We start from the raw sequence: 26,398 nt of genomic DNA on the forward strand, positions 1-26,398 counted from the left end.
TGCTGCAGTGAAGAATATATACAAGGTGAACAAAATACACAATTGCTACTTTACAAATCTATTTACAGCTATTTACAAAACTAAGATACTAACACAAGTCACACACACACGGTTATACTTGCAAATCAATGGGCAAAGACACTCTATGAAACAACAACTCAAAAACACATGCTCTTTGTTGGATGGTGGAGGCTAGTAGAGAGAGGGCCAGGCAGCTGTCTTCCGGTAGTTAAGTACTGGAGGTGATCGACCAGGTGTCCACCTCCTAAGAGAGAAAGGGGAAAAAACCCACAGCCATCCTCTGGTGGGAGGAGTCACACATAAAACAAACACTGACAACATTGGATAATAACACTTGTATAGTTAAATAAATATCTACTATATCCATCCTTCCATTCTCTTCCGCTTATCCTTGACAGGGTCGCAGGTGGGCTGGAGTCTATCCCAGCTGTCTTAGGGCGAGAGGCAGGGCACACCCTGGACAGGTCTCCCCCCCCAAAAGAAAAAAAAATTTGAAGAATTTTTCAATTTTTCTTTCAGTACAATTAAAACTGTATTGGAAAATTGTGCACCCAAAGTTCATCCAGCCAACCATCTATGCATTTTCTGCTGCTTATCTGGGAATAGGTCGTAGAGGCAGTCTAAGCAGAGAGGCCCAGAGCTCCCCTTTCCCCAGCCACCTCCTACAGCTTATTGGGGGAACACTGAGGCAATCCCAGGCCAGCCGAGAGATATGATCTCTCGAGCATGTCCTGGGTTTGCCCTGGGCCTCCTTCCAATGGGACATGCCTGGAACACCTTAGCCAGGAGGCGGCCAGGGGGCATTCTAATCAGATGCTTGAACCACCTGAACTGGCTCCTTTCAACATGGAGGATTAGCGCCTCTACTCTGACATGACTCCCAAATGACTGAACTCCTCACCCTATCTCTAACAGAGAGGCCAGCCACCCTTCAGTATGGGCTGCCTGGTCCATTTACGGGCCATGCGGTCCCTGTACAACTGATGCAAAAGCTTGGGTTTGCCGGCAGTAAGTCAGACTTATTTCCTGTGGGAGTTGGATTGCTTTGTCACCGATTCTGTTGTTTTTAAGGAAAGAATTTGTGCTAAACATATTAATATTACTGCTGTATATATTTAAGGATGAGCTCATTTTAAATACTTTATATTCTGTTTAATGCAGGGGTGTCCAACTCCAGGCCTCAAGGGCAGGTGTCCTGCAGGTTTTAGATATCACCCTGGGTCAGGACACCTGAATCAAATGATTATTTCAATACCAGACCTCTGGAGCACTTCAAGACATGTTGAAGAGGTAACATTTAAATCGGATGTGTTGGATCAAGGACACGTCTGAAACCTGCAGGACACTGGCCCTTGAGGCCTGGAGTTGGACACCTCTGGTTTAATGCAAAGCACAGTCTTGAAATCTTTTGTTTCTGCTGGCTGTCCTGTCCGATGAGGACCACGTATTTCTAAGAAAAAAGGTTTTCATGAGCTCCAAAACACATGCCTATATATTTATTTTTTAAAAAAGTATATTAAAATAGTATAGTAAAAACAACAAAAATGAAAATAAATCAGCTGAACTAAAAGGCCTGAGCAGTTTGTGACACAGTTAACTGTAAATATCTACAGGGGCTATTAAAATATGAATGGAAAATGAAGTGTTGGCAAAGCAGCTGGTTAAACGTACAATCAGACATTCTCATAGATGCTAATCTGAAAGTGCTACTGAACTCGCACCTGCTCAGCTTCCCTGTTTTATTAGGCCAGATATAGTTAGAGCTGCTGTCCCCTCTCCATCATCATCTGCTTTCCTCACTAGTGTATTAAATGAGTTATTAACAACTTTGCTAATGCTAGCTGGGTTTCCACACAAAGTGCAGACCGTAATTAGTCTCAGAGCAGTGAAAGTGGAGCCAGCGGCAGCTTGCCTCGCACGCTGGTCTCCCATCAGTTTTCAATGAAAGATCAGCGTTTTTTCCTAAACCAGAAAACGGACACTGGCCTCTTAGCTTGCTCACCTCAAGTCATTGTTAAAGGTAGACAAAAGTGCCTTGCTTGTCCTGGCACTGAAGCAGAGTGTTTTTGCTGTTCAAATGTTTTGAACACATTGTGATATGTAAGGGGTGGATCGGACAGAGAAACAAAGGGATGCTGCATACTCAGACTGTATCAATTTGTCAGTCACACAGTAAAGCATAACAAATTATCCTGCTCTTTTACTTTAATCGGACCATAATTTATAAAATGAATGTTGTGTTTTATTGAGGATGACTCAGTGGGAGCCAAGTACCAGTTTCTGTAGCCAAATGTCTTTTTGCAACCAGAGGAGATGCCACCTGATGGCTATTAGACAGCTATTAGACACTCTTGTTTTTTCTTCACCTATTATATCTGGAAGCTATGACCATTTTTTATTTACAGTATATGGTAATTGAGAATATGTTTTAGAGCTGCTAAAGCAGGACAGACTGGAGGCCTGTTAAAAATAAACTTCCTTCATAATAACAGCCTGTATACCCATCCAGACAATGCAATAAGAAGTCTGAGATGATACTTGGTGCTGTTTACTGTATGGTAGATGCCTTTCATTTTAAGTTCTGGGTAAGTGAAGGCGGCATGTCTGATAGTGTTTAGCTTTTTATAAAATTAGCAAAAGGTGCAAAGACAGAAAGATGTAGTAGCATCAATTCTATATAATTGTATGATGATCAAAATGTATTGTGGATAATAAGCTGAAGGGATGCAGTAGTTGAAGATATGTTTTTTTATATATATTTTATGTTATGTATATTTGTTGTACAGAATGTGACTTCTGAAATACTTAAAGGGTTTTGTCATATTGTGTTAAGTCTTTGGAATTTCACACATAATATCACAAATATTATTTATTATTTTTTGATTTTACAGCTAATAATATAATGAATCTCACACATCAGTGCATATAAAATATGACATCCATAGAAACTTAATCTAATGTGACTATAAGTATTTATATATACTACACAGAAAATATTAGCTATAGCAATGATATAACGTGTGAGGACAAAAGAGCTTGTTGTCTCAAAATGCACTCATGGTTTCTGCCTGATGGTTTAATAATAATCTGGAGATAAAGGATGACAATCCTTGATGGTTTGATTCAGCAATCTCTGGTTTCTCAATTAACAATTATTTTAAAATGTCTTCTCTTCTTTTCTTATTCTGGTTATAATTAAAGGCCACTAAATTATTTTGAGGTCAAGGGAAAAGCTCCTTGTTTGAAAGACTCAATCTTTAATTTAGAACAACTCAGACTACAAACCTTTTACCATAACTCGGTGAATTTCTTATCTGAGGCTTATTCTTATTATGTGCCCTTTGCTTATTTTAATTCTTATCTTAAAAAACGAAAAGAAATTCCTACAGCTAAACCAAACAAAATAAAGAAAATGTAGTTTGTCTACGAGTGATAGTAAATGTGCTAGTCTACTGATTTTGATGACAGACAGACACCCAGAGTCAAAACCAAAACAATCCCAGCATGGCCAGTCGCTTATTGGGCGTTCGGATACGTCACAGTCTAACCCGGAAGTGCAGTGACAGCTCTTGTCAAAAATCCTTCATCTCTTTCGTTCAAGTGCGAAACAAAGGTGAGTTTTAAAGATGTAAAATGAGCTCTTCATATGCCTGTTATTGACGAATTTTATTGATTCCTCTATGGTAAAGTGCGTTTAAAGTTTGGCCGTAATTTAACGCTGGAAGCACTTTTACAGAGCTTCAATATTAGCCGCTAGCTGGCTATTGTTAGCAGGTAGGTAGCGGCTCGGGACTTATTTATACTGTTCCCGTTTCTGATTCACTTTTCCGCGAATTTTTTGTGCAATTTTATGCCATGACTGTCACGTCTGGGTTGTCACGGCAAGTTATCAGTCTGAACGTTTCCACATGGATATGCAAAATAATGAGACCTATGTTAGAAAAAAACATGTTATGCTTCATCATGCCTCAGTATCCTGCCAAATAGTGACCACGGCTTCTCCCCTCTGTTGCTTCTCAATGCGCAGTGCAGGACAGCTGCAGGTTTCAGTCTGCCAGAAAGCATCTGAAAAGAGAGTCAAGCAGAAAGGCTACTGCAATGCAGGCTGTAGTACCTCTGCACGGTGGCTGGGAAAAAACTGGTGACTTTTAGATAAAGTAATGAACTCAAAGTTGTATGAATAACTTTTTTTTGTGATATTCAAATGGCAAACATTTGGTACTGGAGCTACAAAAACTAGTAGTTTGTTGGTTTATGAAAAAAAAAAAAAATCAGAAAACGTCTTTAAGATTTCAGTAGACCTTATAGAAACCCCTAGGGGGGATTTGGCTTTTATTAAAATGAGAGAAGACTTTATCTTTTGCTTTGTTTAATTTAATGTTTTTTTTTTTTAGTTTAGCTGATACATATAGACCAAGTTTAATTAAAAAATAATGATCAGATTAATCAGTAATAGCAATAACTGTTGCATTCATTAGAGTTGGATGACTGAACAAATATCTACTGCTAATTGGCCAAGTCCATTGCCATTGGAGGAAGCCAGGGATTCTTTTCTTTTTTTGTGAATTTTGTTATTTCATTTACCTAATTTAGTAGCCTGCTTCTTTCATAATTATTAACTTGTGCAGCTCCACTGAAACCAAGTACTAATAGGAACTACCAGATGGATTTGTGCTGACGCTAGTACATGCCAGTGCTACGGTACTGTTTGGGCTGTTGGCCGTGAAAGTAAAACCACAGGATGCGTTCATAAAATATTGTAGCTGCAGAAAGGCAAGAAACAGGTAATTTTAGCCCATTGCTCAGTCGTTGGCATCATAATATCTCGTACATAATTGAAATATGAGTTAATAGATGTTATTGCCGTGAAATAAACATGATCAGATGCTTTCATAGCGTTTCATAGGTGCATACTTGCTAAAAACAGGGCATTTAAGTCCCTTGCTTGGTGGTTGCTAGGCAACCTTGTTATATCTGATAAAGGTAAGAGCCTTCCGGGGTCCAAAGCTGTGTCCATACTGGAAGCGTTGTGATGACTAGAGACCGTAGAAAGGGAAGGAAATTTTGCAACTTAAGTGATTACAGGCAAAATAACCTGGTTTCAACTTTTCTGAACTTCTAGGCGAGCGACGGACAGCATTATCAAAAAGAGCAGAGAATACCTTTGACTTGCATATGACCTGGTGGTAAATACATTAGGGGGTTACCTAGGCAACTAGAGCCTGGAATGTCTGTCAGGGACGAGCAGTCGGCTTCAAAGTGTGGACAGAGCTCAAGATTTACTAGTGTGTCAAGTTTAGCTCTTTGGGCTCTGATAACGTGGGTGTAGTGCATTATGGTGTATTATATTTATGTATGCTTTATATTAAGATTCTCCTGTAGAATCTGGGAGTAAGAAGTCTGTTGTAAGAGTAGTGTGCATGTGGTAGCGAACCTGGAGAGGTGGAGGTATGCACTGAAGAGAAGAGGAATGAAAGTCAGTAGAAGCACGACAGAATGTGTATGAATGAGAAGGAGACAGGTATATCGGTGAAGGTGAAAGAGTTTCAATGGGTGCCTGAGGTGATTTGTGACAGAAGGACGTCAGCAAAAGTGAAAGAAAAGGTGGCAGAGTTGATGAAACTCAGATTTTCCAGGATGGACAGGACTCGAAATAATTACTTCAGAGGGACAGCTCAGGTTGAGCTCTTTGGATACAAAGTCAGAGAGGCAATGCTAAGATGGTTTGAACATGTGCAGAAGAGAGATGGGGGATATATTTGAAAAAGGATGTTCAAGATGGAGTTGCCAGGAAGACCACAGAGATCATTCATGGATGAAGTGAAGGAGGACATGCAGAGGGTTGGTGACAGAGTAGAATACTATGGATTGGGTGAGATGGATGCAGATGATCTACTATGACAACTCATAAAGGGAGCAGCCAAAAGAAGAAGTAAAATTCTTGTTGCACCATGTTCCCAATGGAACAAAACAAGACAGTTACTGTGCTAAGTGACACTGGACTTGATTGGTGCTGAATTGGTGCTGAATGTCAATTCACCTTTGAGATCTGCACCAAAATGTGTGGTTGTGGATCCTGATCATTTAATGGCATAAAATTTATCCCCAGTTGTTTCTATTAAGAGGCTTAAGGGTTTCTCATCCTGTTGCCTTGTAATGGCCCTTCTCCTTGCTGGATTCATGTTTTAAAACCCAAAACTCACTATTGTGGCTATGAGGACACCAAAAGCTGTTTTTTTCACATCATGCTGGAATAAATGACCAGATCTAACAGTGCATCTTTAAAATAATTAGGTGGCCATCTGAAAGGGCAGGTAAACATGTCTCATTTCGTATTTTCTATCAGTGATGTGACAAAAGTTGGTGGAACACTTTTTTGCAAAGCTGAATTTCCTAGTAAAAGATCTGCTAAGCGCTCGCTAAAAATTCAGCTGGTTTGTCCCACAGAGTTTTCTGCTCAGCTGTGCTGCGATTGTATGCATGAGCAAAGGGCATGTGGGAGTTCAGAAAAGCTCTGAATGGGAGTTTGGATTGATTCAGAAGAGTCTATGGTGAACAAATTTGAATCCCAAAAGATAACTCTTTGACTGGCTTAGCATTTTTCTCATTTTATCTTCTTAAACCGTGACACATCCACACATTCTTCACATATCTGTTGGAAAAGACGGATTCTTGATGTACAAGTTCGTGACTTGTTTTGGTGTGCAGGGAAATTGAATTTTATTTTATTAAACTGCAGCTCATTGCACAAAATAAAATCCTGACTTCATTCCTCAAGCTTACAATACGGTCGAACTATGCAGATTCAGGATCTGAATTTCAACATCCCGTCAGTTTTGCGTAACAGCTGTTGGCACTAGAGTCACAGTTGTCTAGCTGTGACTGTAAAAGATGTGATGTCACATCATTGTTTTTATTGTGTTGGTATGGAAGTGTTTTGTTCACTCTCCGGACATTGTTGTGTCTGTCAGAAAAGGAAGTAGATACAAACTGGTAAACTTTCGGTTCATATTCTGAATGCAGGTGAACTAATCTACTGTTTAAGAACAAGACAAATGAAACTAACAGTGTAGTTTTGGTAGATATTTCAATATAGATGTATAAATGAAAGTAGATGTATAAATGAAATCAACCAGGTGTCCAGTCCAATTTCTTTGCTAGTTTAATGGCCCTTTAGTCATAAATATTTCATATTTTTCTTACATTTTATTGTTGTAACTTTTTAAACCTATTTCAATTAAAATAAAACCATTTTGATTACAATAAATAAAGTAAAACATTTTTTATTTCATGTGTCCCATTTAAAAAAAAAAAAAAAAAAAAAAAAGTTTTGCTTTCACTGTGGTGCAGCTGCCTCAGTCTGTCTTTAGCCGCCGCTCTGTGGTCTTGAGCGATGTCCTTTCCAATTTGATTGGTTACATTTCACAAGTAATAGCCTGTTAATGCTGAAGGCCACTTTGCCACAGACAGGCACAGAGGAGCAGCTTTTCAGAGTTTTGAAGGTATAACAGATATTTCCCAAGTTGCAATAAACACAATAATCCTATGATTTATTTCTTTGAAGACAAGCACTCTGTTTTCCAGTTACATTGTCTGATTAAAGCACTTTGTTACAGTAATCATACAGTTCACTCAAATGTGATGCTAGAGCTTTACTGTATGAATCGGTAGCATAAATATACTTTTATTTTAATTACAAATAATTAGTAATGTTTTTGAGTCTAAACAAAAAAATAAACAAAACAACAAAAGAAAACCAAACAGGTTCCTTAGTCACATGGTTTTGGGTTATAAAAATTGTGTTAATTATACCTTTTCTTATAGTTAGCTGTGAATGCTCAGTGAATATATGCATGCAATGAAGCTAGCATTTGGTTGAGATCATTATGTTATTACTATTGTAAATGTTCTTTTTATATTTTTTCCACTAGTATGCATGATATAATATGATATAATACTGTTAATTTAAACATATAGGTAACTGTGACTTTGTTGTGCCAGCGTCAGTCTTTCTTCACGCTTAGGCCAGCATTTTTTTTTTTTTTTTAATTTTTAATTTTTAATTTGTACGAGGAAATTTACTATTTTTCCACAGTTCTTCAAAAGCCATTTAAAAAAAACTAAAACCTGTAGTGGTTGAATTTATAAACACAAAATTATGTTTTTGTGTTTCTTGTTTGTGTGAGTTGTGTGGGGTTTTTTTTTTTTTTTTTTTTGTATCTGACTGAACTGCCCAAATAAATTCTGTGTAAGAGGAACACGGATCAGGCTGTTAACAAGATCAGTTTGGAGGGGACAGGCCAGATGCTGTGTTTCATATTGCTGAGCTGTATGCATCAAAAGTGGTTATTAGACAGGTGGCCTTTCCATAGACTTCCACCTGGCAGCTGGCAGATAGGCCCACTTTTTCCTTTTGTATCTAGCTGTGTGTGTGTGTGGACTGAGACCACTTGTCTTGATTTAAAAGTGCCTTTCTCGCTCCTCGTATTCCTCAAATTTAAACTCTTACAGTGATGTGTGTCGCGCTCTCCCTCTAGTTGACTGTGTCCATTCAGCTCGCTGCTGTATATTAAACTATTCAACCACTCTGTTAGATGTTCTTTACACACAAGCGCCCAGCTGCAAAGAGCCCCCCGCCCCTTCATATACTACAAGATGCAGCCATTTGGTTTATTTACGGGTGGTGCTTCTGTAACTGCTGGGAATAGGCCAAGAGCCAATCGAAGCACACGGTGGAGGCCAGGCTAATAGAATCTGACAGGAATGGAGTCATAGAGGCCGCTCAGGCATCGTAAAGCTGTCGCTGTTTAAGCCCCTAAATTTGTCGCTATTACCTGCTTGCCTCTCTCTTTACATGGGCAAAGAGTGCACCCGTGTTCCTGAGTTTGAGACGATGTTACTCATCTTTGCTCATTTCAGCACCAAATGAGTACGTCGGTGTGTGCGCACATGCTTGTGTATTTTCAGGGTCAAATGCAGAGCGCATTGAAACATGGATCAATGATATACTATCCACTATATAATGTCAAGCGAAAAGTGAATTACTGCAGAGTGTGTGGTGGACCTTAACAAACAAATGTTTCAGCACTGCACCATTTCTCCATCAGGCTCAGACTGTATCCTATGTTTACAGATTTGTATTTTTATTTGCTCTTCTGAGAACTCCTTTCTTGGTGTGTGCAGCAGTGGGAGATGTCAAGATGTGTGAATTTGTTTGGAGTGTAACGGTGTAATCGGTCAGTACATCAATACTAGTCGGTAAGGAAATTGGGTGTTACTGAAAATGTTTAATATGTCAGAATTTAAGATTTTATTCCACTAATGAGCCTGATTAAAAGAACATGCACAAATTCCTCTAAAACCCGGCCCATACCGTCCAGTCTTCTGAGCTGTGTCGCAAAAAGTATTGGCTGATCACATCACAGCATACAGCTTTGATACTTCTTATTCTGGCTTTGTGAAAAGCTGAAGTGATTTATTTTAAAGGAAAAACTAAGGGAATGAAATCCATGTATGAACATCATATTCAAATTACTCATTCGGTTGACTCATTCGATGCTGTTAGCTTAATGTTTATTCAAATGTTTTGAAAACATGAAGTTGTTGATACAAACACAGGCAGTGGTGTAATGTATGAGTTTCAAATGGCACACCATTTGATTAAAAAAAAAATTTCCTTTTCGTTGTAGCTTAGATTTTCTATCCTGCAATGCTACTCCTAAGGACAATTTGCATATGCACGGCGCTACTAAGACATAATTAATATAGGCATTCAAAAATGTCTCTGATTGGACCTTTTTTAGATGCAACATGCGAAGAAGCTCATTTCTCATATTGCTGATCGCTTGTGAGGGAAGGCAACAAGTATTGAATTAGTTTGCATGAGAGGAGGGAAATTGAAATATGGATTGGGGTCGCAAATGCCTGCCAGTGCTTTGGCTGTTTCGGATATGGAGGATGAAATGTATTTCTTTGTGTATGTGCGTGTCAGTGTGTGACTGATGCAGACAGAGCCGGCGTCGAATGGTTTTCCACCTCTCTTGCATGAAGCTATTTTCCAATAACAAGTAGAGAGCAGAAGTGACACAGATGAAGTGAATGTTTTAAGAGGAAAAGTAATCTTAAAGACAAGCCAAGCCATCCCTCACTCTAATCCCTTCGCTTCTCCTGCATTACTGCTTCTGTCTTGAAGCCAGATCCCAGCCAGGTCTCTCACCATCTGCCATTTAGATGTATTTAAATCATGCATGCATGCTGACTTTGGACCTGTGATTTGAACTGGCCAGGTCCCCGGTCTCTGCCAGACTGCTCAGCAAAACACATGACCCAGGAAAGCTGTATGAATATAAATGAATGACAACACAGTTGGTTAAAAGCGCCACTGCCCAAAAGTCAGATTCAGTTTTGCTGATACACTGGCATTAGATTGTGGAAAACAGCGACCCATCCAAATACTCTGAACATCAGATCCAACTTTTTTTAAAGCTCCAACAGTGTTTGGCATTTAAAATTCATATCACTTGTAGGTGTCGAAAACTCAAAATTTAAGAGAAGACTGGTTGAAATAAAAAAAAGTTCAGGGACGTTTTAAAAAAATGTATCTAAGTTAGCATGTTGGTGTTCCAGGGTAAGAGTGAACCACCTCTGTAGCACTAAATAAACCCAGGGTTAAATCTCAAGTTACCTCACTAAGGCCATAGTACACAGTACAGACCTCAGCAGTGAATAAATAGATGTCGTGATGCATCTCAAGTCACAATATAGTCATTATAATAGGCAGCGCATTGTTACGGCGTGCCATTGGAAGTGACTCTGTGAGGCCCACCTTTTAATATCTCAAAAGTGTACAAGGTAAGGGCAGTGGTATTCACTTTTGTCAAGAAATAGCTTTTCTGTTACACCTTACAGATCGATCGATTCGTGATGTCAATGGGAAAAACATTTCTTTTAGGAGAAATGTGAAAGATGTAAAAATGTGACGGTAACGACCTCTTCGTCGCGAGAAGCCTAATAATAAACAGTTTTCATTTAACAGAAGTTGGGGGGGAGGAGTTCCACATCAAAGGTGGGGAATGGAAAAGAGAGAGGACAGAAATAGGCAGAGAAAGAGTAAGAATCGTGACTGCGAAATCGATAGTTCATACTGTTCTGAAATTGAGGGGTTGTGTTTTTTTTTTTTTCTTTCTCCTCAGAAACTGTGTATATATGGTGAAATATGAAATAGCCTTAGTGGAGGCCCCTCATGTAAGCAGCAGTATTGATTTCCACAGACCTGGTCCAATTTTGGTACCACAAGTTTTTTTTTTTTCCCCTCCGCTGTCCTTTTTAAAGGACTAGAGCGACTCTGGTGGGGCAACGTTATAGAAAAGCACCTGACTCTGCCTCGTCTCCTCATACCCGAATGGCCAAGCTGTTTTTGCCACCAAAGCCACGACGAGAAAAGAGTCAAGGAAATTTCTACAGTTTCCAGAGTCTCTCTGAGGACACAGCTGCAGGATGGAAGATTTCCCCTGTTGGCAGTTCCTGTTAAGAGATTCACTAGCATTACAACATGAAGAGAAAATAATCCTTTCTCTTTGTGTGTCTGTGCACGCGTGCGTGCGTGCGCGCTTGTGTGTCTTTCTATTGGCAAGTGGCTCTGAGAGAAAGCGTGTGGCCGAGTGGACTGACAGACTTTGTGTACGATATAGCCTGGCTTCTTACGTCTGTAAGTGTGTTTTGTTACCGAACAGAGGGAGGGGGAGTCACATGAGTGTCTGTTCAGCTGCAGCTTGCGTTGAGGTGTATTCACACATATCCCCCACAGTTTAGCAGTTACTGCGAGCAGCCAGACATTAGTGGTGAAATTGCAGCTGTTTTAAAGCCTTTATTGCAGTAGGATTTACAGGGTAAAACGGTCTGTAATTCTTAGCCTGTGCTCCCGCTGCGATGTCCCTGCTGCTGACGCTGCTTTCATACTGCCCTATCTGGCTTCATAAGGAAAAGCGACTGGAGGGTATAAGCTCCCGGAACAATATAGGACATTTTTCCTCCCCTCTTCTCCTGAGATTCAAAAAAGTTTGAAGGCAAAGAAACAAAGCCTTTGCCTCTTACTCTTTTTCTTCCCCTTTCCTTCCTTTGCAGTCACCATGTGTCCCATCTCTTCTTCCCCTTTCCTCCCTGCCTTTAACTTTCATTCTCTCCAAGTAACGGGAGTCTCTTGCAATATGCTGTGTTTCCCCACTTGAGTGTTAATGAGGCAGATGAATATTCATGAAGAGGAGGCTGACATCGCTGTATGGCGATTGTGCAGCGGATGATTGTGTGCATGGGGACTGTTGTGGCCACATTTCTGAGGGATCTGTTGTGCAGTGGGTAGACATCAGGGGACTCTGGGCTCCTTTGCTAATGATGCAGATGCTGGAGTTTTGTTTTGGTCTGTGGTTGTGGATGACCTATTCCCAAGGCCGTTCCTCTCTCCCTCGTGGCTGCTGGAGCTTAAGTTTAGCCTCCAGCTGCTGGTGGAGGATAGCCAGGGAGTGAACGACTGAGAAAAAGAGCTGCCTTTTTACTGCCTACACTCCTCCTACTCTTCCTCCCTGTGGTCTTGACTTTTGACAAAGGGATGCCATGAGTCGCCTCCTCAGGGACCATCTCTGTCTTCTTATTTTACCTCTCACTATTTGTTGCTACCTTTCTTATCTTTTGTGGGTTTTTTTGCATTTTCTTTCCGTGGTGACCAAAACTGATTTCACCACATGTTGAAGGACATATTAGAAACTATGTGGCCCATTTTAACAGCAAAAGGCTGCGTAGTGCATGCTTGTCATGTCTCTTGGATTGCTGTTTCCTCCTGTGCACTGCCCACCCCCTTTTTTCCCCCTCCTTTGAGCTTTGTTCTGCTCTTCAGTTTCTTCCCGAACAGTTCCTATAGTAATCTCTCACGTTTTCTTCCCCTCTTTTCCTTTTTTTGCATGACAGATTCTCATTTACATTTTCTCACTAGCTCATCATCCAGTCTGCCTCTTCTCTCCCCGCTGCCATCAGCCTGGGGCTTTCTCTGGTCCCCTTTCCATCTCTTATTTGCCGTTGCTACCTTTTCCCCTCTCAGCCTCAATCTTTCCTCCTTTATTTCCCTGCAAGATATCTGACCCTCGCATATTTTAAACCTTTTGATCTCCACACAGTCATTTTCGACATGAAGCGATGTGTGTTTATGTCTGCAGCCCAAGGTGGAAATTTGTGTTTGTCTGTCTGGGACATGCTTTGTATTAAGCACCCTTTAATTTAAGAAGGTGAGTCTGCCATTGCTAGGTTGGAGGACCGATAGTCCGACTGTCTCCTTTGTGGTGACACGTCTGCTAGTGACATAATGGAGGTCTTCCTTTTCCTTTGTGCTCCTGTGTTGTTCATGAAATCAGTTGCATTGCCACTTTATGTTGTCAGTTCCAGTCTAGCAGGCGTTCATACTTATTCTCATGCACACATATCCTTCTTGCAGTTGGGGAAAGGGTGGATGCTGGCCAATTTATCAGTGTTCTGACTGTAAGGCTACAGGGAGCCCTCCGTCTTCATCAGTTCACTCAGCAAATAGGCACACCCCAGTCACTGCTACTAGACTTAGCTCATGTGTCTCCATTATACTTTAACAACAAATCTGTGAGGCCGACTAGAAATAGTGTTCTGTGGTTAGCCATCTTAAAAAACAGTCTGCTCAGATCACAGGTGAAACGGGTTAAAATGGGTTTATTGCCGCAGATTTATTAGTGTTTCCCACAGGCTGGCAGTTTAAAAATAAAAGGCAGTTGGAAGATTATTATAGTATAATAGTAGTCACTTTATTATAAGCTAATGAGAATAACATTAGCCGAATTATAACTGCAATGTCAGCTGACTGCAGCTCAATTGCCATTACCGCGAGTAAGGAGCAAATGTTTCACACTGCTCGTAATAACTGCATTCGGTTTAGTGCGCAGTTTTTTTTCTCTATATATCTCTTTGAAACACTGTGCTTTTATTCTGTCGTGTCATGAGATATCTCAGGGCTGTTGTCCTGCAATAGTGAAGGACATTTGTCTTATTTGTCTGCCTGTCCTCATCCTCCTCCTCTTCCTCCGCCGCCCTTAGCCTCCGTGCCCCCTCGATTTTCTCGACCCACTGCTGATCAAAGCTGCTTTGAGGGTGCCGAGCGCGTCCAAGGCCGGTAGTGATTTGATGATATGTGTTCGTCTAGAGAATCTCGTCTTCATGTGATTAGATGGTGTGTGACAGGTGGCGTCAGTCCCATCAGCTCGTATTAAGCCAGAGCGCCGCGCTGCCACCGCCGTTGCTGTTTTTATCCTTTAATGTTAAACCTTCCTCACCAGCAGAATCAATTATCAGTGATTATGTTAGTGTCAAAGTCTTTAGCGCCTGGCTGAGCCCCATTGCTGCCTCCTCCCACTCGTTGCTGTGTGGCCCACAGAAGCCACACTATGCTGATCCCCAGTCAGAGCACTGCTGCTGCAGGGGGACAGCTTTACAGACAGCTCTAAGTTTAACCTTCCTCCTCAACAGCGGTGTGACAATGCAGGGAGAGTTTATTATGCCTGACAAAACTCCCCCCACGAAGTTTTTTTCCTCCGTGAGAAAGCTGCATAGCGATTAGCCCTATCATGCTCAATTGTGGATGTAGCTGTCAGAGCTGGCCTGGTGGTCTCGCGTCCTTGGACTGCTTGAGAAGGCCATGTTTTATAAATATAAGAGTTCACTGAGCATTTGCTGCACTGCATTACAAAAAACAACAAAAATACCCAGACTTTTCTATGCAAAAACTCTACTTTGCCATGTAACCAATCTTTTTCTCACATAAGGACGTCCTCAGCCTTGGATTTACCTGCGATGCACAGTGTGCGTGCAGATTATTGCCACTGCACCACACAGGGCAGTGAGGCAGCTTGTTAAAAACCCCTCTCTGCTGCAAGATCACAGCTCTGGCTTTTCCACCATTGTGTCAGTTCTTTGTCAAACAAACATTCGCACATTGCTTTCAGAAGTCTCTAAATATCATCAGGCGGGATAATTGGCTTACAAGACTTTGTGAAACATGCAGAAATATTCGCATATGCACTAACAACAATTTCTGTGTAGTGTTTAAGTAATTAAGCAGCGCTTGTCCATCATGTTCTCCCACCTCCTTTCTATACATGCACCGTCACTTTTTTCCCGTTCAAACTGAACCGTAATGACCTGTTGGTACCGTAGTTAACAACTAAATTAGTTACAGTAACAGTCCACATTTTGATTCTGAATTTGTAACTCTGTTTTGGATGCAGAGTATGATTTATGTTCAGTCTAACAGAAGACTTGTATCTCATGTCTCTCCATAAGCAGAGCTCTCTGTGGAAGTAAATCAAGGATCAGGTTTGAAGTTGCCACTTAGGATTAGAGGTTTTAATTTCAGCTGCTGGGTGTCTTTTCTTGACAAGCCTCTGCTGGTGACAGGAGTGGAAGTTGTTTTTTTTATAAATCTTTTTGAGGCTTTTAAGATCTAATGTCCATCTTCTATCTAAGAGGGTTTCTTTGACTCACTCTCGACCCTCCCTGACTCTCCATTTGCCCTTTCTCTTCTTCTATATGTTATCCAGTGTTGAGTGGAGGTAAGCAGAGATAGTAATCTGCTGTAGCCTTGGCACTCTCTCGCACTCTGGTCTCATTGAAGAAGATTGATGGCCCTCTTTCTGGAATGGCCGTTGTTTTGGATGGAGAGAGAAGAAGATGGAGGCAAAGTAGTGGGTTTAAAATGAAAAACTAAGTGAGGGAGGTTTGGGGGAAGGCAAGCGGTAGCAGGGAAGAAGAGAAATGGAGGTAAGGTGAATGATGGTTGTAAAAGATGGAGAATTGGGAGAGGAAATGTCACTGTGGAGGAGCTTGAAAGCTCATTAAATTTGGTTTTTATTTTAGTGAGTGAGAGTATACATCAAACTGTGATTGGTTTCAGATGCACACGTCGTTTCTTTTTTCCTTTTCTAATGCACATGTGGTTTATGGAATTGGCTGCACTTAGTTTGCATGTCAGCAGGATTATATTTAAATGTCAGCTCTTCTCTCAAGATGCAAATGAGACAAGAACATGTTTTGATGGAACGATTTTGTACACGTGCCTTGTGTTTCTGTTGCATTACGATGCAATGGCCTTTAGGGCTTTTAGGTATGTGTGCTCGTCAGTATTAACAGTCGTTGCTGCATTGCTAGGGGGAATAAGCAGTCCTTCATCCCTCTTCATGACGGTTCTGTTGCTCAGTGGCCATGTGGGTGGCACTGGGTTGATTGGCTGTAATGACAGTTATGCTCTTAATTGTGTCACTTATACTCCCTCTGTGGCTCTTTTGAATGCAGTCAAGCGCTTGATCTAAACCCCCCCGGTGTTTTGTTCCTTTCTACGTATTGGTCTTTTCAGGTTTCAGGAGCAGCGAGATAGAGAACAGCCACTCTTTCTTCTTCCTCCTTAATTCTTGTCTCGTTTAAGAGAAGTATTGAATCTGACATTGTCTTTATATTTGGGCTCCCCCTGTCTCTGCCCACCCCCCCATGCCCTCTCCTTAATTTGTCTCCTATTCCTTTAGTGTCTTTTATTTTGTTCCTCTGTTTGACTATTGTCTGACTTGCTGTTCCGCTCCTTTCTCTCTTTGCCTTTCTCGCTCTATTTCATCAGCCTGTGGTACATCGACCTATCTTTCATCCTGCCTCTCCCTCTTCTGTGTCTTGTCGACAACTCTTCTTTTTTTTTTTTTTGCTTTCTATTCTCCCCTCTTGTATTTTTTGTTTTCCACCTCCTCATCTGTCAGCTCCCTCCTCAATCTTATCTTTTTCTTTTTTTTGAGACAGCCCTCGCTGTCTCATGGCGTCCCAGCATTGCTGGGGTCAGCTTGACGTGTCTTGGTGGCACGGCTGGTTGTATTGCCTATTGTTATCGCTTCCTGTTTGAGCTGACCACTTGACTTGAGCAGGGCAAATGATACAAGACCAAAAAAAACAGGAAGAACACGAAGGTCACATAACGTTATGTTTTTTCATACTCCTGGCAGGGTTGTTTCAGGTTATACTTCATGTAATTTCCTGTGGTAACAACTCAGCATAACACTTCTGAAGAGCCTCAGATAAACATCACAAATGGAAAGCAACCAATAACGAATAGTTAAAAATGTGTTATGTTAGGCAGTCTCCACTTTATCAGCTGAAACGGTTTCATCCAAGTTTGTGACAAATGGAGTTGGAGTCCACATCTGCTGTTTTGAGTCGGTAAGAACGAATCTTGTATTCATTTCAGGTGAGCTATTGATCAAATGGTGCTGGTCCCATTCACACATCACAGAGCCAGACTACCTTTTTGACATTTCTTTCAGGGCTCAACCTTTGTATTTTGCATCTGATTGACATTTCCTTGGTATATATGTGTAAACACAGGGATCTTAAGATATTTCATTCATTCATGCAGATCATCTTTTCTCTCTCTCTGAGGTAAAAGCCCACAGGCAGTTTGAATGCCGGCCGTGAATACAAAGCACCAAAATATAAAAAGTAACACTCTCGGTGCAGTATTTCTGAGCCAAATTTAAGTCGGTGTTTAGCCTTAGAGTTGCAGTTTATTACACTTCTGAGGCAACTTGTCACTCCCTGGATTGCCGTAGTTTGAAGTCAGTCAACGCCTGTTTTATTCTTTATGATCCAAGTGTCAAAGTAAATTGACTTAAATCACACAGCTTTCTCTAGTTGCATGTTAAATGTCAGACATTTTTATGGATTGGCTTTATTATGAGAACAAAGTGCATCACCGTGGCTGTTTAGCTCGAGACATTTTGTCACAATCTGCAGTAATGGTTGGCAAAACACACCCAGTCTGCTCTGTGAAATCCTGTTCATCTGTGGTTGGCAGGCATGTGAAGTATGAGTAAGCGTCCTTGGTCATGTTTATTTAGGTAGAGGTGGTATTTGAAAGAGAATTAGACTTGGAGGATTTTAATGACACTGCAGAGTTGAAGCCACCGTGTGTCTGTTCCGTCAGATGATTGTTTTGCTATCGGGCTCTGTGTGGGCCCTTTTATGCATCACATTAACGTGGTGAATTTTATCTACAAAGATTTTTATCCACTTTTATGGGCCACTGTAAATATAGCATAAAAAGTATCAGGGAAGCATTAAGCCTGCTTTGCTGTGATCCTGCTTTGAATGCTATTGCTATAAGCAGCACTATTTCATTTGTGGGATTGAGATTGCATTGCTTTATTGCTCTGTTTACACCTGTGGCTTTTTGGTTTGCCGTTTGGATACAGTCCAGATACAGTTTGTGCTTGGATTAGTATTTTAAAGCTGCGTGTAATTGTGGAAGGTGGGCCCCTGTCCCGCTTTGTTCCGCCTCGCTGTTTAAACCTTACTACAGTCTCTGTAAAACATGTGTTTTTGTAATATCTTGTCAAACAGACACACACACACTCGCTCTATCTCAGGAATACTCTGCATTCATGTCTCCTACATAACAGATGCACACACAAACAGTCAACTTGACAAGGAGTCTCTTGCAAGACTATGATAAGGCACTGGCTCACGCCCACGCTCACTCTCACAACTACAGTCTTGTTGATTCTTTTCGCTGTTTGTGTTTGCAGCTTGCCAAGAAGCTCTGGCTTTGGACAGACGAGCAGTACTGACACACCTACAGACAGCAAGACCTGACGGAGAGAGTCCAGCTGGCTAGTTATGGCAGTTGCAAGCGGAACAGATGTGCGAGGTACTTTGATCTAGGTGAGTACCAAATGAGGTGTGGATCTGGTGGAGGGAAGGGGGGGCATCGGTCTGTACCAATATTGGGAAATTGCAAATCTGCCGTGGGTGGGGAGAGGAGAAGCGGAGAAGAGGGCTTGTTAGAGGCAATTTTAGTCTATGACGATAAAACATTAAAATGACCACTTTTGATCTCTCTTTTGATGACAGCACTATTAAACCAAGTGTTTTTAGCTAACTTTCAACAACTGTTTAAGTACTGGAGTCTTTGTGTTCACGTGTTCTGTACTCATTTTTCAAAGCAGGCAATTTCACATTCATTTAAGTTTGAAATGCTGCCTTTTTGACTTCTGAACAACTTCAGTTGTCTTCAAGTGTGTTTTTATTTATTTTTTTCTCCTCCAAACAGGTTTTGGCTTGAAAAAAATGTAATTTCTTCTAAAGTAAACTACATTTTGTTTAGCTGTTTAAGAAACCAACACCTACAGTATTCTCATAAGGCTAACTTTGAATCAAATTATGGGTAAGAGGAAGTGGATGGTCCAGCATAAGAAATAAGCTTGATGGTTTGGATAGAAAACACAAACCTTCAAAAAGCATGAAGGTGAAAGAAGATCTAAAGGCTGCCAGTGAAGGAATACCAAATAGCAAGAGAATAGAGACAGCAGCAGACACTTGATCATATAAACGGCAGCTCGATAAGACATTTCAGGTAGTATTCATCTGTCATTTATAAGCAGAATTTGGACCCAGTTCTAATAAAAGACCGAAAAGGTGAAAAAAGGAAAAGCTTGGGTTTTTAGAAGGGGAAATAAGGGTGGAGGTATTGAGGATGTGCCAACATTGGAGACCAAAAAAACAGAGGAACAATAAAATAAATCCTTGAGGGTAAAGTATGTGGTCCTGTGTGTTTCATGCTTCCCCCACCAAACTTCTTAATTAGGTAGTGTAAAACTAGCAAGAACAGCAAGACGGAAAGAAAGGAAGGGAGGGGAAAAAAGCTTGGTGAAAATAGTGTAAAGTAGCAGTCTCTTTTTATTTAGAGGCTATGAGATACTTGTTTTGTATTTGCTGAGATGACGAAATGGTAAATGATAAATACATTAATTTGCCCTACTAGTGTACAGATCAGTCTGCTTCTCCACTCCTTCGTCACATGTAAGATAAGACGTTTATTTATTTTTTTACTTTGGGTTTAAACTCAAAGCAAAGGTTGGTGTTGACATTAATACAAAAGAAATTCCAAGATACAGTTCAAACCTTTTCTCTTTCTTCCCACATGTTTGGTGTGTGGTTTACGTTCATACATTCAGAAGTGAATTTCAGAGTATTTTTTTTATTTAACATTTCATTTGGCAGTGTCTCTTGACATCGGTGTTGCTGTGTATACCCATGAAAATTAAATCTCTGTGTAGGATTTGTTGAGAAATGCTGGGATATTTTAATCACCTCCTTTCTGTATTATCGCACAGAAAGAGCATCATGAAAAATCAACATGAATGTGGTTTTTCAGATGGTCATGAAGCAGTGCCGGTGATATTAGATTTCTTGGTGGTAACGTCAGCTCTCCCATGAAACTAAAAATAGTTTTAGTATTGGAGATGAAGAAAAGTATTGTGTGTGTTCTGTTTTCTTGCAAAATTAGATGGTTGGATTCTGTGTGTATTCTTGTGTTTATATATATATATATATATATATATATATATATATATATATATATAAACACAAGAAGTGAATAACGGTCTTTGCTGACCCTGTAGTTACAGCCAATTTGCTGTGATCACAGTGACAAGTGTCTTCATATGGATACTTAGTAATTAGCTAAAAGGAGATGGAGAAAGGTTGGAATTCGTGGGGTATTAGAGGACCTGTCAGAAGGCTCCACTCATCTTATCCCCACCCCCCTCCCAAATCTGTCAGGAGGCTTGTCTGGGGCCCATGCTCCCCAGTCCCCTTCCTTACACTTGGCTGCTTCAGTTAATTGAAGCCACTTCAGATCACTCAGAGGAGCTGGATCTGCATGCCTGAACAGACCACAGCACTCACCTGACCTGTCACTCACTTCTGTCAGCAGCTTCACCCGCAAGCTTTTTCCAACACATCATCATCTACAAACCCAGGATATAACAAAGATCCCGGGAATATACTTAGCGCACAGTTACCTTAAAAAAACAAAACAAAAAAACCCCACTTCACTGGAAATTGACAGGTGCAAATGTCCAACATATTGGGATCTTGGAGTAAACAGACTTTTAACTTGCCAGCTCCTTAGTACAATGTCTGTTTGATGGATCTTGTTAGAAAAACCACATAATTGTCTCAAATTTACATCAAGTGATTTATATCGTGGCATTTCTGTCACACAAATTTGAGTATTTCCTGTAGTGAGAATGCATCAGAAGCATTCTGGCTAGAGCAAATGTAGTGAGAATGTACTACTATATGTGGCACATAACATGTTGTCTAGTACATATTGGAAAAAGGCAAATTTAAACAAAGCCATGAACCAATTCTCCCAGCATTTGAGTTTATGTGTGAAAACAGCTGAGGTCTGTTGTATTGTATCAGGTGCCATCATAAAGGTCTGGGACTTTGCCCATGAGTATAAAACACCTTTCTAAAGTTAAATTTAGCTGATCTCCCCTTAGAGTTCATCTGCTCATGTGTTTCATACCTTTAGCATTGCTGCTTTTTATTTTTGTTATTTTAAGGTTCCTTCTGGTAGTCTCTTTATGGCCACTACTTGTGTTTCTGTGATGCACACAACATTTTAATGTTATTCAAGTGAAGAGGATTAAATGAGGCTTATGTGGTGAGTAGGGTTAAAGAAATGTTAGTCTAGCCAAAAGGCTCCTGTGTTTTCTATTTCTCTGTCTATATACAATGGTGAGCTAGTATGATGACATACTAGCATGTGAAAATGCTATCATGTGCCATCATTTGAATTATTTACACTAAATGGCTGTGGTAGCTGACCATGGTGCGACCAAAGCTCTTTTTTGACCATGTGCAAGCACCTTGTCATGTCCTTGTCTTTAAATGGTCGCTTCAAAGGCAGGGAGCAGTTCTGAAACCACTTATAGTCAGTGGCCTTCTTTGACTGTCTCATTGCTGTTTCATCAGTTTAATCTGCTATTGATTTTCAGTTGCATCTGTTTTTGATTCCTTCAGTCTATTTACAATAATATATAGCATGGCTACTGCTGCCGTCCGGCAGGAGGTTCAGGCTGCTGAGGTCCCGAACAAATAGACTCAAGAACAGCTTTTACAACAGGGCAATAGCCTTGATCAATGCAAATAGCTGACCTGATTGGCTACCTCCCTGGACTTTTTTAGGGGGGAGGTAACAATGTTTAAAACAACAATAACAATAATAATATTTATATTTATAACAAGGTGCAATAATAATTAATGTGCAATAATAACAGTGTGCAATACACATACACTTATTCTTCTTTTTTATTACTAAGTTATTATACTGTGTTGTGTTGTTTGTGTTGCGTTGTGATGTGTCATATCGTGTTGTGTTATATGTAGTGCCGACGTAGGACAGTTGTCCAATTTCATTGTACTACTGTACTATGTATGACTGTGCAATGACAATAAAGATTTATCTTATCTTATCTTATCTTATCTTATCTTATCTTATTCAACTACTAAGAAGTTAGTTGGGCCAGATTTTCAAACAGAGGAGTTTATCTGGGCCAGATATTTTTTGCAGCCAGTAAGCAGCAGATCATGATCACTTTCAAACCCACACAACTGTATTGGAAAAACAAGTAATTTTTTTATTCCTTTTCCCCCTGTAAATGTGGTGACCTCTCAAAAATGCATACCGAAAGGTCCATTCATTAAAAAAAAAAAAAAAGGGAGGTATAACTAAACTATTTTTTTTTTGCACATTTGAAATAATAATAATAATAATAATAATAATAATAATAATAATACTAAAACATTTTGATATTTCCCTTTCAAATTAAAATAAATCTTTTGCTGACCACTCACTTTTCCTGCCATGAATGGAGCCCCATCTGTCACAAGTATACAGACACGCTTCATATCCAGACCATTTTCCTCAAAAAGAGCTGAAATCTTCTCAAACATTATTTCGCCAGCTGTGTGTCCCTCTAACGGTAGTAAGCCGAGCAATTTTCCATCCAAAAAACTGACATATAGGCACAACTGTGCATTATCAGTTCTGTCTGTGAACCCATCTCCTGCTATAGACATTAAATCAGTTTTCTTCAGGTCATCTAACAGCATTTCAAACTCGTCTGACGCCAAAACTTCACAGAACTTCAACTCGATGAATATTTGAACTGTCTGACAGGGGTACGTTTTTAATAGCAGATGTCACACTTACTTTCTGTGAAAGGCCTTTTCTTCTTTGCCAAGAAGCAAACACCAAGGGAAGCTGCGGCAGCTCTCTCTTGGGCTGTACAGGGCCCTCACCATGGTAGTACAACTCCGGTTGTAAGATTATTAAACTCGCAATTAAACTGTACTTTTGCAGCCCTCTCCTGAGATCGCTCTGGAAAGTTTGTGTAGAAAGTCTGGCCTTCATAAGTACTGCAACACACTCACTCCAAACTAAACACATAGGTTTGGCATTTGGATTTGGCGGTAAAATGAATAAGGATTTGTCAGTCCAGGCAGGGTTAAACTGACGGTTTTCATTGTCAATTTTACGCTTTTGGACTGAGAAAGACATGCTGTTGTCGCATCATACATTACAATGATAGTTTAATATATTTACATTACGGTGCATTGTGGGTTAAATATTGCTAGGCTACTAGGAGTGTTGCATTCACAGTCTACACTACGCTGTAGGAATTTTTAATTTTTTAAAAATGTTTTAAAATTAATTAATTTTTTGCGTTTTCTCTGTGTTTCTGCCAGGACCACAGGCAGGGCCACTCGCAGGTTGCTTCTGGGCCGCATGTGGTCCGCGGGCCGCCATTTGAATAGGCTTGATATAGAGACTAGCTGTGATAGATGTGATATCTGTTGCAAATCTATCTACTTCAGACCTGTAGTGCTGTATGGGAGCCAGTGGGGAACTCACTACCAGCAGACCATGCAGAATCTCAGAATACTAAATAAATGGATAAGTTTACAATTTAGACATTTATAAACAAACAGAGCTAGTTAATGCATTTTACCAAGAGCAGTGCAAATTTATTGCTCAAAACTGAGAGTGTGAATAACATACTAAAAGTACTACAGGTTCTAGACATTGCTTTTATCTGCAAATGGTTCAGATAAATTAAACGAAACTGCATAAGAATCAATATTTTTATGACACAAGGGTGAACTCTTCTGCTAGAAATTGCTGAGCACTGTATGCAGTCCTGTGGTGGGGGACTCTGGTAGAGTGCATGATTTATCCAGAGTGTGTTTTTATTACAGTGCAATAATTATTATATGTGTAACAGCTGAAATGTACAAAGGAACACAAAACATTATTCATGTGAGATACCGAGCCATCCATGTCTTTGTGAAGATACTATTAGTGTGCCATGTCCGTTAAACCACATATCACTCTAGGTTTTTCAGCAAGATATGTAAGATATGGGTTTTGGTGTTAAATTTAGCACAATTTAGAGTAAACTGTCTGCTACAAACATTAGTAACTCAGGTTTGTGTGTTTGTTACTTTTTGATGAGCAGATGAGTTGCACTCATAGCTGCAGACTGACTGAAACTGTAAAAATGACCCTTGTGCAACCAAGAAAACACCATTTTTACTCTGGTGTTTTGAAGGCCTAGATAATAATGTAAAGGCAAAGTGAGAAAAGTTCGTGGTTCAAAAACCCAGTGAAGTGGTCCTGGTTATGCTTCTGACTGGAAGTTCCACCTTTGAGGTGTACAGCTTCCAAACCCAATGTAAAATTGCTCTCTTATCAGCATTGATGATCCACAGTCAAATTTGGGCTTATTTGGGTCCAAATTGAAATCGGAGATGTACAAGGGAACTGCAACATATCTAAAATTAGCATTGGAGCTGGATTCAGACTAGAAGATCTTGATCTTGATCTTGAAGGGGAGAGTGGAAAGATTTTATTCTGGTATGATGGAGTCTCAGAGTTTTATGATTGCACCATTTATGCAACTTATTGCAAACTTCTTTTGTTCATTTTTCAAAATATTTTAAAGTCAAGTGAAAGCGTTAAAAACATACCAAGAGGTCTGAAAATAGACTTCAAGTGAGCAGAAACACAGATTTTCATGAGTTGGACCTTCATTTACAAGACGTGACCCTGAACTGCAGTTTTATAGCTATAAGGAGAATGTTGTCATCTGATAGCCTGCACTTACTCATGCTTGAAAAGCCAAGCATAACAAAATGAAAAAAGGGCAAATGTGGACTGGAGATGCAATAAAAGGCCTTTTCCAATTCATGGGTATTTCTAAACTCTGAAAGAGCACAAGAAAAGTGTTAAAACTCAGTATAAACAGAGATCCAAGACTTCAAGCCCACAAAGCTCAGCTAAAGTGACATGGACTAAAATTGGATTTGTTTTGAATAATTTGTCTCCCACATGGCTTTTGTTGATAAATTATGGCTGAATTGAAAATTATCTATGGTTATCATAAAGTAACCATTCTATAAATGCAACAAAGAAACAACTTGTTCTATGATTTGGACCAAAACAAGCTGTTTGAAGTTCATAAAGGCCATAAAGTCACGCCTTCATAGACATAGAAATTCTCTTTTTCTCTTGCCTCAGCATGCAGTTTGATGTCTGACCAGCAAGAAATCATACCTAAACGGCAAAGAAGATTTCAGATTGGTCCTGCATGGTATAGATAAATGAAAGAATATGATAGTTTATACAATTAAAGTAAGATTACTTTTTTAAGTTTGTGGTTATCTTCGAAAGAAACCACGACAAAGGTAGGTTGCATGCAAAAAAGGGTGCATTTACATGGTTTAATTTAATAGCTGAAAGTGTGCGGCTGGGACAAGCAAGCTCAGTGGTTTATGGCGTTGCAGATATTTTTCAGGTATTTGCACCTAGAAATCACTCAGTTGAGAGATTGTCTGGCTGATGCTGTAAAAAGTGAAACTTGCCAATCTCTTACATCTTGCTACTGAGTTACTTGAGGCTGCAATAATGTGCCCCCTCTGCTGGTTCTGAAGTGCTGCTTCCCGTAACACTGAAAACTGGGAATGTGTGCAGTATAGCCATAGGGAATAGATCTTTTTGAAACACTCCACTTGGGAGCGAATGTCTAAAATGAGAAGTGGGGCTTGTGAATTGTTTTAAATGCCAGGCTTCTACTCATTCAGGGTGCTTTCTTGTGGAAGTCTTTAGTTATACTGTAGCTCAGTCTGCTGACATTTAGTGCTCAGCCATTACATCCTCTGTTGCTGCTTTAGTATAGGCCCAGTTGTTACCCGTATGAATATGAATAGACAGATGTGACAGCTGGCCAGCCATATGTGACAAGCCTTTTAAATCTTTACGCCTTAATTATTCCGTCCCTTGGGACAAATATTGGCATTTAAGGTCTTAACACTCAGACCTTATAAACTGCCAGCCTCCAGTTGGCATTATCTGTCTCTTGGCAACTTCCAAGCAGACTAACAAAGGTGCTAGATAAAGGCTCACATCTAAATTCATAACTGTCAGTTG

General features: G+C 40.1%; 1 protein-coding gene across 3 annotated transcripts in view; it reads left to right on the forward strand.

The window, feature by feature from the left end:
• The first annotated feature begins 3,515 nt into the window (after nt 1–3,515).
• The window catches only part of spop (speckle type BTB/POZ protein), a 116,502-nt gene continuing 93,619 nt past the window's right edge, over nt 3,516–26,398 (forward strand). The window contains exons 1-2 of one of the 3 annotated variants that reach the window (XM_085158240.1): nt 3,516–3,634; nt 18,645–18,780. The gene's annotated coding sequence lies outside the window, so the exon portion shown is untranslated. Of the gene's footprint in view, nt 3,635–16,595; nt 17,309–18,644; nt 18,781–26,398 lie in introns of those variants that run through there. The other 2 variants (XM_085158242.1, XM_085158241.1) reach the window with 2 other exon arrangements.

Source organism: Neolamprologus multifasciatus, chromosome 4, assembly GCF_963576455.1.
Source record: "Neolamprologus multifasciatus chromosome 4, fNeoMul1.2, whole genome shotgun sequence".
Classification (NCBI taxonomy): Eukaryota; Metazoa; Chordata; class Actinopteri; order Cichliformes; family Cichlidae; genus Neolamprologus; species Neolamprologus multifasciatus.